Source organism: Phascolarctos cinereus, unplaced genomic scaffold, assembly GCF_003287225.1.
Source record: "Phascolarctos cinereus isolate Bilbo 61053 unplaced genomic scaffold, phaCin_HiC Scaffold_5;HRSCAF=322, whole genome shotgun sequence".
Classification (NCBI taxonomy): Eukaryota; Metazoa; Chordata; class Mammalia; order Diprotodontia; family Phascolarctidae; genus Phascolarctos; species Phascolarctos cinereus.
The window spans coordinates 270517298-270529988 of record NW_027555958.1 but is presented as its reverse complement, the minus strand read 5'-3'; the positions used below and the strand labels follow the sequence as shown (position 1 = coordinate 270529988).

The 12691-nt window shown below is 38.6% G+C and overlaps 1 pseudogene; it reads left to right on the top strand.

Annotated features, from left to right (window-relative positions):
* The first annotated feature begins 474 nt into the window (after positions 1-474).
* Positions 475-12691, top strand: part of LOC110218232 (magnesium transporter NIPA2-like) — a 38464-nt pseudogene continuing 26247 nt past the window's right edge.

The following is a 12691-nucleotide window of genomic DNA, read 5'->3' as shown; positions in this document are numbered from 1 at the left end:
TTGCTTGATTTATTTTTTTCTGAAATTGAATTGTTTAAGATCTCCATTCCTCATTTTGTTAATCTGGGAATTTTGTATTTTTATAATCCTTTTGCCCCTCACATCATCCTTATGAGTTAGTAAACCAGATTTTCTTATTCCTATTTGATAGATGACGAAACGGAATTGCAGAAAGATGAAATGAGTTTCCCCTACAATGTTATTGCCCAAGGTAATGGTAGCCTCTGTGGCTCAAACTCAAAATAGTGCTTCCCTATATGCGAGGTAGCGCACCTGGTCATTGCCCTGGAACCCATGGGCTCCTGTTCACACCAATGGGATGTTCAAAGGGGCAGTTGTAGCCACTCAATGACCCAAGTAAAATGTAAGAAATCTCAGAATTGAACACTGTGCAACCTGGCCCCCAGCACAAGAAATTTCACTGTTCTGTGATCGATGTAACTCACCTGAATATTTTCTTAGTTAATTAACTAGATGAACCAGGGCCATGGAAAAAAATATGACTTTCATGTTTGCCTGGGATCGAGTATGAACTTGAGCATTTTCATTGGAGGAAAGTTTCATCTTTGAAAAGAAGGAGCTCATGAAACTAGCCAGAGAAGAGCAATGTCAATTTTTAATGTTTTCATTATATTTTGACTCTTCTGAACTTCTCTGTTTCTATTGAAGACACCACCATACTTCCAGCCACTTAGGTTTGCAGCCTCAGTGTTATCCTTGACTCCTCACTCAACCCACATATAAAATCAATGTTAATGAGAGCAAGTCATCTATGTGTAAGTACGGAATTTGTTGTTGGGAAACCTGATTCCTCAAAATGGGAAGTAGGCTTCCAAGTTCTCATGTTCATTGACTCATCACCTCAACTCTGAGTACTCTGGGGACAATTCTATTTTTTACTTTAGTCTAGGGTTCCCCCTACCCCAAAAGAGGGAAATTTAGAAAGATACCCAATGTACATAACATGAATTTGGTATATACAGATCCTTTATCCCTATACCAAAAAGAAAATGCTAAGTACAAAAAAAAATCATAGCATGAATTACAGAATGATTAGAACAGAATTCACTAACTTAGCATTACTAGTGAAATCAGTTGGACTGGTCAATGGAAGAAGTTAAGGTAGACAATCTTACTGCTTATGTATTTACATCAATTACATTAGTGATTCCATTGGAAAGCAAGTATTCAAACCTCATTGTGACAGGAAACAGTTTTTGCAAGGCTGCTAACTTGCTATTTCACCCAAGAATAGTCTAACATTGATCTTCTCCTTGGTGGTATTTTTCTTTATGATACCAACTCTTCTCTTTGCTCTAGCCCACTCTTCCCTCTGCTGAACCATTCTTTCCTGGCACTGATTGAACTACTTGATAACAAGTATCCCCCTTTGCTGTCAGCTACTGTTTCTTCAAGGGATACCACTACAATTACCTTGCCAGGAGCTGTTGCTCATACCGAGACCAACAGGCCTCCCCAAGATTTTGCTTTTTTCACAAGGCCTAGTACCAAAGAAAAGAAGACACAAAAGCGAGGCAGCTCCATTCTACAAATTGTCTTGGTTAGGAGGACATGTGTACATGTTGCATAGCAGAGTAAGGTCAAGAATAGCTCAAAGAGTTGTCCTCATGCTTTGAAGCCATAAATAAAGTAATTAGAGGAAGGGGTGGCCCTTTTAATGTATCCATTGAGTATCCATTGTGACATAGGTCACATATGGTCAGAGCCACACTACCATCAAGCTTCCATGTCCACCAGGACTAGTGACTGAGAATACTTCAAAAGGGAGGGGAACACCTGCTACACATATCTTAAAAAGTGCTTGGGATGAGCTGGCCAACCAAGGAGCAGGTGAGGTGGTTGATTTTGCTATTTATTAATTTGTAACAGCCACACCAGTGATTCCATTAGGAGTTCTTAATGTTCCAATAAACGTCATCCTTTCATCATTGTTGTTTGTCCTTTGTTCTCAAAGAGGATCAGCGATATCACGAAGGAGATATCTTGACTTGCAAATGAATTGGCTTAAGTGAGGCAGAGCTGTGCAAAGTCATTAGCTTTCATCATGCTTTCTAAATGAAAGACTTCATCTTCATGGGGAGAAAATGGATATTAAGTATTTTAGTGTCTTCTGTTATGGAAACTCACCCACCAAAACAGGAAGAGTTAGAATCCTTAAATGAGATGTCTCATAAGCTAGGGAATTGAGCTTTTATGGTCTTCTGACTTTGACAATAATTCTTGTGGTGGATCCTCTACGTGAACAGACAAACATGCTTGTTTACATAACAATCTGTTATTCAATTGGAATACTTTCTGACTCTTGTGTTCAAGGTCTAGGCATGGCTATTGAAAAAAACTTTTGCAAGAAAGCTTATGCTGAGGCCCCTCCTGTCCTGGATTCTGTTGCTAAGCTTAAACTCTGTGCAGGTACACGATCAATTATTTAAGCAGGGCCCTGGATATATTTAATCCATTTATAGTGACTCCAATACATTGTATATTTTTCCACTAAGTCTATTTTAACTTGTTCAGCTATTCTTTTTAAAGAGTGGCAAAACATGCCTGTTGATGACATTATTGGCACTGAGTGGCTTCCTTACAATCACTTTGGGAATTTTTTTATTGCACACTTTTAAAGATGTCAGTTTTAGTCTAGCAAGTATGCTGGTTTCTTTCTGAAATGATGAAAAAGTAGTGAATGTCAATCTGTCCAATTTCTATGAAGTCTTTCATAGTAATAAAGGAATCAGCCTGCAGAAGTGGACAACAAACTAGTGAAAACCTCTTTAAAATAAATGGAAATTTTACATCTATTTTGAAAATAGATCTCATTTGCAAAAGGGTGATTTTTATAATTCTACTTTCCTGTTATAAAATGAGCTTTCTGAAAAGAGAGATTGCTATTTTAAAATGCTGTCCAGTCACAATCTTTCTTAAAAATGGTTTCCCTAACTTGGACCAAGAAGAATAATGCCTTTATTTTTCTTATATGCAAAGTGCCAGATAATTCACTAAAATGATCCTAGTGTGGTTGGTTTTGGTTTCTATTAACACTATGTAATTATTTTTAATTTCATAAAAAAAATTATTGAATGACAATTTTCATTACAAAAATAAAATGCCTTATTTATTACAAAAAGAGAAAGAAATTAAGAGACTTCTCCAAGGACACAAAGTTTGAGTCACTAAATTCCTGGTCTTACTTCCAATAATCCACACTCCTTTTCTACTCTCTCTCCCCATTACATTAAATTCTTGTTAATGATACTGTATCAATGGTGGATGTTTCAATTTTTTTGGAGAGTAGGAAAGAAGAAAGTTTCTTCTCTAGATTTCATGGAAAAACCTTTGCCAGTTTTTTTTTTTGTAATTTGAAACATCAGATTTTTATTTTGGAATATCCTCCCCAGAATATTTGGTAAGACTTTTGTGAGATTTCAAGGAAAAGTTTTAATACCAGGCTTGGGCACATTGTCTCCTCTGCCAAAATTCACTTCCTCTCCTCAATTTTGGAAGGAAATTGAAACCATGGTACTTGTTTATTGAAAACCTTAGGGCTGCTGCCCAGAAAACCAATGCAAAGAAAAACTCACGGGAGAAAAGTAATTTATTGGCAGAGATCCTGATAACATTTTACTCTGAGTCCAATCAGGCATGTTCTCTGTTGTAACCTTTGCAAAATGTCACCCTGTTTGCAAGCAGAAGCTGGGCTCCCATTAAAAAGCTGGCAATTCAAACTCTTGAATCTGTTTTTTAATCCTCATCCAGATTCTGAGATTTTTCTTTGCAGGAGCCAACTACAATTCCTTTGCTACGGCGTTTGGAACTCATTTTTTAAAGTGCCTGGAGTTAATGTGGTTTGGAGTCAATTGGACCCTAAGAGTTACTACTGGGAAAACCCCAATGAACTGTATTTTACTTCCAGAGGGGAAAAATATTTATTCCAATTGGAATATAGGTTGATTGTCAATATTTAACTTTATTGTATAAATCTTTGCTGCGAAGAATGATTATTTTCCAAACTATGATGATAGATAGATAGATAACCCCATAGAGCTCATTTATTGATATATATATATATATATATATATATATATATATATATATATATATCATCTATAGAGCTCATCTATCAGTATCTATGTGCTGGATGGACACTGAAAATGGACAGTGCATTGAGCCCATAATTGAATAGAAGGAGAAAAACAGGCTGAATTACTTTTGGGAAATTGCAAATGATTCAGTTTAAGAGGAGAGTGACCAATCATAAGAAAATATGTGGGGATTGTGTGGTACCCATGCGTCATGCCAGAGGCTATTATAGTCCACAGGTTTCAGGATCTCTCCCACAAATAGACCCTAGTTCTGGGTTCTTGTAGGTACTAAACCAACACTTCCCGTGTGGTGAGTAATAGACATCCCCATGGATAAAAAGTCATCCCCTTCCCAAGCTTGATTTGCTTTTGTCTCAAGGACTTATTGCTAACAGGTCTAGGGTTATGTATATCTCTACAGTGCGGTATAGTGGAGGAGTAGCACCTCTGGTGTGAGGGCTTGCCAAGCACTTTTCAGGGATGTTCATCCACCTTTGGTGTCTACCTGGAACTCAACTCTCATAAGTGGCTCCAAGAACTTGTAGCATGCTCAGCAGCCACAGCTGGTAAAACTGTCTTGGCAGATGGGCCAAACCAGGTTGAGGGTAATCAATGGGCCTCAGACCCATGGGTGGGTTAGTGGGGTGTCTATCCCAAGCATGCAAAGATTTCCCCTGGTGGAATGGGCAGATGAGAAAAAATCATTTCAATGGCCAGGAAGGTGGCTAAAGCAGGAGCCGTGTTGTGCTTAGAGCTTAGTCAGACATTAAAGATGCCAAGGACATCCACTGTAGCCTGAGCCATTGCCAGTCACCTTGGCTTTTGTCTTGCCACTGGACTTCAATGACTCTGGAAGAGACAGTGAGGCTGATGACTTTCTGCAACTCTGCTTCACTTAAGTCCAATTCAAGGCAAATCAAGAAATCACCCTGTGATATCATTTGTCCTCTTTAAAAATGAAGGACAAACAAAAACATATCTCTATACTATTCTTTCCCTGCTTAGGAGCTCTCATGTTTATGAAAACTTATGTTTGCCTAGGAGAATGATTATTATCCTTCATTATTGCTTCCATTTCATGTGTGTCTTCTGAATGGAATGTCTCCTCTTCCTTCATATCTTCGCTACACTGAAGAAGGATTGTCTTCTGTGCCTTTAAAGAGATCCACACCTCTCTCCCAATCTCTATTCAGGCTAGTATTAATATGAGGATTTAGTAGCATTGGAATTTCTTTTGCATAAAGGGGAATAAAATATAACAATGAAAAGAGATGGAGTCAGGAGGACCTGAGTTCAAATCTGGTCTCAGACATACAACACATGACACTTACTAGCTGTGTGACCCTGGGTAAGTCACTTAACCCTGGTTGCCTACCAAAAAGCAATAAATAAATAAATAAACATATTAAGAAAAGAGAGTGAGCAACAAAGAGGAGGGTTTGTTGGATGCTCGTAAAGAGGCAGAAACAGCTTCTCTTTCTTTTTACTTCCCCTTCAAAGAAAGGGAAGAGAGACAAAATTCTAATGAACTGGGTAGTTAATAGGGAACTGCTTCCTCACCTGGAAAGGAGGAAGGAGGATAAGGAGTTGCCCCAATGTGGTGCTTGCATTGTTTTTCCAACATTGTCTTTGGAATCTCACAGCTCCAATCAGTCCACCCACTAATGCAGCCCAGGAGGCAGTAGAGGGACAGGCTTCTGGAGACTGGACGCACTGCTTGATCCTGGAGAATGAGCTCTCCTCTTCTAACTTCTCTCTCTGTCATAATTCTCCAAAAATAAGTCCATAAAAAAAATCAGCACATTGGTGAACTCTCCAATAGCGTCTGCTAGAGTCTCTTGTCTCCTTAGCAGAACTAATTTGAATTAGGAGGTCAGGAATCCAGGACCACAAAAAGTTTTAAAGACCTAAATTTTCACTTAAAGGTCCATTTTCTTTTCATATCAGTATTTTTCTGGTGTTGTGGTATGGATGTGAGAAATAGGTTACTAGTCTCTGAAGAGTTAAAGATGAATGTCACTGAGGTCAATGGAAAGGCATATACTGGGTGTGAATAGGTTGCAACACATTACAAACAGAGAATTATGAATAAGTGGAGTAAAGAATGTCATCAAAGGCGCAGCTCAAGTGCCAACTCCTATCTGAGGACTTCCTGGTTCTTCCCCAGCTGTTAGAGCTCTCTTCTTCTTGAAATTACTTTGCATCTACTTATCTGTGTACATGTAGTATCTTCTCCCCATCCCAGAAGTGGAATGTAGGCTCTTCGGGGGAGGGGAATTTTTTTTGTTTTCTTTTGTTTTGTCTTTGCATCCTCAGAGTCTAATATGGCTAGAGTGGGCATTTCATAAATGCTTGTTGAGTAGAATTGAATCAAAGAAAGGTATAAGCGAAAAAAGGAAGAGTGAGAGTTAATTAATGGATAGTCCATGTGTTGATGTCAAGAGAAAACAAAAAGTGGAGGGCATAGACAACAATATTCTCACAGACTGGGCAAGAATACTGACATCAATAAAATCATAGATCCATTTGAGTATGCATGATTTCCAAGCTCTCAGATCTTTGTTTTGTTAGAGATGTTGATTATTAAATGAAAGCCCTGTGGTTTGGTTTCCCCCAAATGGGTTTTCCATGCCCTTTTCAAGTGGTGGGTAAACTAGACTTGGCCTTAGAATTTAATAAGCAGAGCTGAAAAGCCATGAACTTGAAGGAATTTGGATTTTTTAAGTAACTCTTTTCTTAGTGCAAAATGGCACGGGCACCATAACTCATAGTGAAAACAAGGAAACTGACTGCAAGGACAAGAGAGGTAGAACATTTCTGCAATTTGGTTCGTCCAACATAGTTCCAAAGAGGGCAACAGGCAATAGCACCAAAAAAAAGTGGATAAATGTAAAACTTGTAGAAATAGGGAGGTTGGGAAGTGTAGTTCTGTGACAGCAGAAGTTACCAGTGTGTCCCATGACATCAAATAACCTTCACTGCCACCTGGTGGGAGAGGGGAGGATAACTGAGCAGAAAGGTAGCCAAATTGGAAAAGCTGGGAATTGATGGTAACAACAGGGAATTTAATCTGGGCTCCAGAAATGTAACTGAGTAAGGTGAAGGAATCTAGAGTGCAGCAACAATGACAATAAACAGTGTTGCATGGTGGATAGAATGTTAAATTGGGAGTTGGGAAGATCTGCAATCAAATACCACTTCTGATAACAGCAGTATAAGCATGGACAAGTAAGTCTTCATCTGTAAAATTGGGAAAATAATTCCCATAGGTTGTTGTGAGGCTCAAAAAACTCTTCACAAACTCTAAGAGGTATAGGAGTGCCAGTTCTTATTATGAGGAGTGTCTTGCAAAAGAATGGACAGGAAGAGGAGTAGAGTATGAGTGTGTGTGTGTGTGTGTGTGTGTGTGTGTATGTGTGTAGGGGGTAGGAAATCTGGACACTGAGAAGATGGACAGATTCCAGAGGAAGACATCCAAGATGGCAGAAGGCCTTCTTGTTGTTGTTCAGTCATTTCAGTAATATCTGCCTCTTCGTGACCCTATTTTGGGGTTTTCTTGGTAAAGATACTGGAGTAGTTTGCCATTTCTTTCTCCAGCTCATTTTACAAATGTGGAACTGAGGCAAGCAGGGTTAAGTCACTTGCTCAGGGTCACATAGCTAGTAAGTGTCTGAGGCCAGATTTGAACTCACGAAGATGAATTCCTTCCTTATTCCAAACCTGATAGTCTATCCCTTGTACCATAGCTGCCGAGGGCCTTGAGTCCATGCTCTGTGAAGATCTGCTGGAGGAACCAGAGGTAGGGGGCTCGGAGAAGAGTTGGCAGAGGGGGTTGGAATATGAAGGTTGTCTTCAAGTGTTTGAAAGGTTGTTGTTTCATGCTGTATTGTTGTTATGTACAAAAGGGATTTGACATGTTCTGTTTGGTGCCAGAGAGCAGACCAGGAATGCTGAGTGGAAGCTGGAGAGGGGCAAGTTTAGGATTCACGTCAGGAAAACGTCCCTAAGAATAAGGGGCTGCCACAGGTGGCTGAGAGTTGTCTCTCCTTGGAGATCTTCAAGCCAAGGCTGGATGACTGCCACTCGGATGTGTTATAGTGTGGGCTCTTTTTCAGTTATGCATCGGTCTAGTTACTGAGGTCCCTAAAGACTCTAAAACAAAGTCATCCCATGACTGTCTTGCTTTAAACAAGACTCTCAGGTCCATCTGCCTATGCAGAAAATGTCTTTGGACTTATTTCCTTTCCAACCAATGCCCTTCCATGCTGGCTGCCTGTGGGTAATCTTTTGTTTTGTATGGGGCTTTCCCAGACATTATTATTGTTATTATAATTAACACAAAAAAACTGAGAACAAGAGAGTATAAATAACTACCAACCCATATGCCTACTTTCCCATCGCTATAAATTTTTTATTAGAATAACCTACATATACATCAAGGGTATCCTGGATAAAGGTATGAGAAGGGAACAGTCAGGCTTTTGCTAAGAAGGAAGGAAAGAAGGGAGGGAGGGAGGAAGCATTTATTAAGTGCCCACCATTTGCCAAGCACTGTGCCAAGTACTTCACAATTATTCTTTCATTTGATCCTCACAGCATCCCTGGAAGGTACATGCTAAGGCAGGCAGAGGTTACGTGACTTGCCCAGAGTCACACAGCTAATATGTGTCTGAGATGGGATTTCAACTCAGGTGTTCCTGACTCTATCTATGCCCACTGCTCCAATAATCATGCAGCCTAGCTGTCTCTGACAATATTCTGCAAGAAACCTCTCATTTCAATGCTGTACCAATTAAACTACCAAAAAATTATTTTCTAGAGCTAGAAAAAATAATAACAAGATTCATCTGGAAGAACAAAAGGTCCAGAATATCAAGGGAACTAATAAAAAGAAATACTAGGGAAGATGGCCTAGCCATACCAGATCTTAAATTGTATTATAAGGCAGCAATCATCAAAACTATCGATACTGGCTAAGAAATAGAGTGGTGGATCAATGGAACAGGTTAGGTACGCAAGACTCAGTAGTCAGTGACTACAGTAATCTACTTTTGATAAACCCAAGGACTCCAGCTTCTGGGATAAGAACTCACTATATGACAAAAACTGCTGGGAAAACTGGAAAAGAGTATGGCAGAAACTAGGCATAGACCAACATCTCACACCATATACCAAAATAAAGTCAAAATAGGTACATAATTTAGATATAAAGGCTGATACTATAAGCAAACTGGGAGAGCAAGGAACAGTTTACCTATCAGATTTTGGAGAATGGAAGAATTTATGACCAAACAAGTGATTGAGAACATTATGAAATGCAAAATGGATAATTTTGATTATATTAAATTGAAAAGTTTTTGCACAAACAAAGCCAATGAAACCAAGATTAGGAGGGAAGCAGAAAAGTGGGAAAGAATTTTTATAACTAGTGTCTCTGATAAGGGCCTCATTTCTAAAACATATAGAGAACTGAGTCAAATTTATAAGAATACAAGTCATTCCCTAATCAATAAATAGTCCAAGGATATGAACAGGTAATTTTCAGAGGAAGAAATTAAAATCAAAGTCAATTATAGTCATGTGAAAAAATGCTCTGAATCACTATTGATTAGAGAAATGCAAATCAAAATGGCTCTGAGGTACCACCTCACGCCTATCAGATTGGCTACCCTGACAAAAGAAGATGTTGGAGAAGATGTGGGAAAATTGGAACACTAATGCTCTGTTAGTAGAGTTGTGAAATGATCTGACCGTTTTGGAGAGCAATTTGCAACTATGCCCATACGGTTATAGAAATGTGCATACCCTTTGACCCAGCAATAGCACTTCTAGGGCTGTATTCCAAAAAGATCATAAAAATGGGAAAAGAACTCACATGTACAAAAATATTTATAGCAGCTCTTTTTGTGGTGGCAAAGAATTGGAAATCGAGGGGATGTCTATCAATTGGGGAATGGCTGAACAAGTTGTGGTATATGAATGTAATGGAATACTATTTTTCCATAAGAAAGGAAGAGTAGGTGGACTTTGGAAAAAACCTGGAAAGCCTTACATGAACTGATGCTGAGTGAAGTGAGCAGAATCAGGAGAACATTGTCCACAATAACAGTCACGTTGTGCAATGACTAATATTGATAAACTTAACCCTTCTCAGCAATACAAGGATCTAAGACATCTCCAGAGGCCTCATGATGAAAAGTGCTATCCACTTCCAAAGAGGGAAGTGTGAAGTCTGGATGCAGATTGAAGCATACTATTTGCTATTTTTTTCCTGCCATTTTATTTTATTTCTTCTTTTTTTGTGGTTCCTCCAATTTGTTCTAATTCTTCTTTATAGCATGACTAATGTGAAAATGTGTTTAATATTGTATATGTAGAGCCTAAATCAGATTGAACACTGTCTTAGGGAAGTAGGAGGGGAAAGAGGGGGAGAAAATTGGGAACTCAAAAGCTTATGGAGGTGAATATGAAAACTATAAATTAATTAAAAGAAATTTTAAAAAGAAATCACATGTTTATAGTCTCACAATTGGTTGAATGTTTCAATGAACACAATATCTCATTGTGCTTATTGTTTATTTTTGAGAAGAAAGCATTTGATTAAAGTAAAAGACTTTGTTGCAAGCTCTCTTCTACCAAGTTGCCTTATATTTCCTTACAAAAATGGGAAGTGTGAAGATAATTTTGTTCAATGACCCTTTGACTAGTAATATAGTCTAAATAAGAAATATATGCTCATCAAAATCAATATTATGGAGGATTTTTTGCTCAGAATTCTAATTGAAAAGGAGATTCCCATAGATAGTGAGGTTCTCTACATGCTCCTGTTTGTAGATTATTTTATCAGCACATAATTATGCATTGATTTCATCAAGCCCTGGAACACTGTAGAGCCTCCTAATTAAGATCCATAATCTCTCAAAAGAATTCAGGCTAACTATTCACCTAGAAAAAGTCAAGAGGATGAAGAATACCCATTGTTCAAGAAATAACCAAATGTCCTGGACAGTGCTATGGGTGTGGCTCTAAAGCCAGCATCCTGGTAGTTCAAGTTTGATGTTGTGACAAAATGCAGTACTCATGAGTCACTAAACCAAGGCAATTTACTTTGTTCAAACATAGCAAGAATATCTAGAAAGGATTTGGTAGTATTTAGTTCCTCCAGACGTGGCTCTGTCAATATGTCATCAAGGTATGGCAAATCTGGTAGTGTCAAGCACCCACCAAGTCTGAGAGGTACTTACTACACAGGACTTGAACCTTCTATGATCCAAGGCCTGGAAGTTGTATTAGGGAAGCTGGAGCCAATCAGGTTGCATGGGGGGAGGAAGTCAGAGAAGCTGTGTCAGAAAAAATGTCAGTCCTATCACAGATAGACACTGAAAATGATCAGTGAATTGAGTCCAAAACTGAATAGGAGGAGGAGAGTGGGCTGGGTTTCTTTTGAAGGAACAAAAGCCCATTTTTTAACACCAATATTCTATTGGTGATGTTATATGGTTGAGTCATAGAATACCACAGTCTCTAAAGAGCTGAGGCTGAGAATCACCCTCAATGAGGACAATGGAGAGGTGCATGGTGGGTGTGAGCAGGATGTAACAGATTGCAAATGAAGAATTATGCAGAAAGAGTGATTGTCAGAGATGTCATGTGGTGAGAGTGACAGATGGACACTTGGCAGATATCCACACGATGTCAAGAGAAGAAGAAAAGGGACCTAGAACATTGGGTGGAACTATTGTGGCAGATTACCTAGAAGAAATGGACAAAAGTGACACATTAGGGGCAGATCCATTGGAGCACTGTTATAATTAATAACTATTTTTTTTCCATTTGATTTTAAGAACAGTCCTATGAGGTAAGCAGGTCAGGTACAGTAAACCTCATTAAGAAAGGAAATGGACATACAGGAGTTAAAATAAGTTGTTGAAGGTCACATATGATTAACAGCTAGAATTTATATGGCACTTTAAGGTATACAAAATGTTCTTACACATATTATCTCTTTTGATTCTCACAAGAAACCTAGAAGATAGATGCTATTATTATCCCCATTTTACAGTCAACAAAACTGAAGCCGAGAGGGATTAAGCAACTTGCCCTCACACAGGTCTTTCTGACTTCAGGTCTAGTACTCTAACCATCAGACACATAGCTAACTAATCTGTGGCAGCCACAGGTCTCCCATTTCTCTTCCAGGGCTAGTCAATAACACTATCATATGTCTTATATATCTGAGATTGTTCTTAATTCAAACCACACACACACACACACACACACACACACACACACACACACACCCCTTCATACTCCTTCTATAAATGCATAAATAGTATATGTTTCAAAGTTTGAGTTCTCCTTTAGGAGCCATTTCCTCCCTCTCTCTGAAGAAATGTCCCATCTCCAATAAGCAAATTTATGAAAGAGAGCTGTTTCCTTACAGTTTTCTCTCCTCTCTCCATCCACAGAGAACTATTTTTATTACAAAATATTTTAAAACCAAATATATTTCTCCAAATAAGCTCAAGGGATATGGCAAATTTATTTTCAATTCAATTTGTCAAAATGGACCCAGGAGAATCTAGAAAACAGTG